Source organism: Microtus ochrogaster, linkage group LG7_11 (genome assembly GCF_000317375.1).
Source record: "Microtus ochrogaster isolate Prairie Vole_2 linkage group LG7_11, MicOch1.0, whole genome shotgun sequence".
Classification (NCBI taxonomy): domain Eukaryota; kingdom Metazoa; phylum Chordata; class Mammalia; order Rodentia; family Cricetidae; genus Microtus; species Microtus ochrogaster.
The window spans coordinates 17,027,965-17,030,248 of NC_022032.1; the positions used below are offsets into that span (position 1 = coordinate 17,027,965).

Below are 2,284 nucleotides of genomic sequence, written 5' to 3' on the forward strand. Positions count from 1 at the left end.
ATTAATTTACAAGAACACATTATAAAAATATAACCGCATAGATGTAAGAGTAGCATGAATCCTTCTAGATTAGCCAGGAGGGTCTCCTGGTTTCTCCTGGAGGAAAATAGACTTGTGTTGGGATAATATCTCAACGCATCAGGCTGAGGTCTTCCCGTGAGCTTTCTGAAGCTCTTCTCTGAGAGTCTACTTCAAGGACACTGGTGTCCTGGAGTGACAGAAACTAAGAACCCTGAAAAACCAAGTAAGACTCTCTTCTCTAAACAGGGCTTGAAAAACAAGCAACTAAATCCAGGAAGACAGCGAGGGTTGAGACAAGAAGAGGGATAATTTAAAGGAGAGGGACACACACGGAAGGGAAAAGGAGGGGAGCCAAGAACTCCTATGGAGATTCTCTCCCGTGCTCGCCTCCGCAGCACATATACTAAAATTGGAACGATAACAGAGATTAGCATGGCCCCTGCACAAGGATGTCACGCAAGTTCATGATGCATTCATATTTTTTTAGAAAAAAAAAAAAGATTCTCTCCCTACAACAGGCCCCTCACCACACATGTATGCATACTCCCAAAACACACACACACACACACACAGAGAGAGAGAGAGAGAGAGAGAGAGAGAGAGAGAGAGAGAGAGCACGCTACTCTTGCACTATTCAAACTCTTGTCTCTCCAGAGCACACTCTGTATTGACTTTCCATACTGATGGAGGATAGGGAAATCAAACCCATTGCCAAGAGCTGTCCTGAAAGCAAACACGGAACTCTTTAGTGAGAGGAAGGGGACAAGGGAAGAGTGGTCAAAGAGAAACGAGGTCTGATGTGAGCAAAGTCTAAGTGTACACACATGTAAACATGTCATAATGAAACCGGCTGGTTTGTATACTAATCAAAAGCTTAATATATTTTTTAAAGGTGCATTTATTTAATGTACTTTGCTTGCATGTGTATATGTGAACCACCTGTGTTCTCGGTGCCTAGGGAAATCAGAAGAGGGCATTGGGTCCCCTGGAACTGGAGTTACAGATGGTTGTGAGCCACCATGTGGCTGCTGGAAACTGAACGCTAGTCCTCTGCAAGAGCAGCACGTACTCTTAACCTTTGCACTATCACTCCACCCCTGAATATAATTTTGAGAGAGAGAGACGAGACAGAGGGGGGGGGGGTGGAGAGGCTCCTCACCAAAACAAAGTCTAACATTATGTGGTAGAGGAAATTTCCCTTTAAACTAAGACTTGTGCTTCCTTCATGACTGTTGAGAACACAGTGAAGCCAAGGAATAGCAGCAATCACACTATTTGAACTGGAAGGAAAAGAAAGAAGAGGCAACTTAAAGAGTAATAGCTAAAACGCCCAAGAATTTTCCAGAAATTTTCCCAATATACAAGGAATTGAAAGAATTACAATCAGGCCTGATATGGTAACTCCTGTGTATAGTCTCTGCATTGGAAAGCTGAGGACGAGGATGTCAAAACTAGAGGTCAGCCTGGGTTCTAGAATATGAGTCTACCTCAAAATAAGAAAACAATTTCAAAATTAGAATCATGGACTCAAAACAACAAGCTCTCAAATGCCATGATCTAGGGCTGTTGTCTAGGAGGGTTTCAGGGACTGGCAGCCTGAGGACTGTGGGGGAAGGGGGAAGAGCCAAGGCCTTGATCCATCCAATCAAGGAGCCTGGGATGCCTTCATCAGCACTGTGAGATACAGGCAGCAGTCTGGCTGCTGGGGATGACAAAGAGTAGGGAAGGATGGATGATTGACAGTTCCTGAGTTAAGGAGGTGATGTTCTCCGCACAAGTGTAGTTGTTTGATGGTTGCCTTTGAGGCAGACATTTCAAGCTCATTTTTACTGAGGAGACTGAGGCACAGGGAGATAGAGAAATCAGCCTGGGGTGGTAGAGTAAGTCGGCAGAGAGCTGCAGCTGGAGGCTAGGGTGCTTGCTGCCCGGCCTCTCTACCTTATTTTTGCACCTGGCTAACCAGAAACGGATATACACAAAGGTAATGAAGTCTAAGCGTCAGGCCACTCTTTTGCTAGGGATTCTGACCCTATTTTATTATTGGTAATTTTTTTATTATTAATCTTTTAAATGATTTAATTTGCATGAGCTTCGGACCTCATAAAAACTTGCTTCATACCAGAAGCCAATGAAAATCTATTACAGGGCATCCTAGACAATGGTGAGTCTCTCCTTTCTCTCTCTCTCTCTCTCTCTCTCTCTCTCTCTCTCTCTCTCTCTCTCTCTCTCTGTCTGTCTCTCCATCCCTCACCTCCTTCCTTCA

General features: G+C 44.3%; 1 non-coding gene across 1 annotated transcript; it reads left to right on the forward strand.

Annotated features, from left to right (window-relative positions):
• The first annotated feature begins 400 nt into the window (after nt 1–400).
• Nucleotides 401–505, forward strand: LOC113457825. The gene has a single exon (XR_003378309.1). It is a non-coding gene; the product is annotated as a U6 spliceosomal RNA (small nuclear RNA).
• The last annotated feature ends 1,779 nt before the right edge of the window (nt 506–2,284 follow it).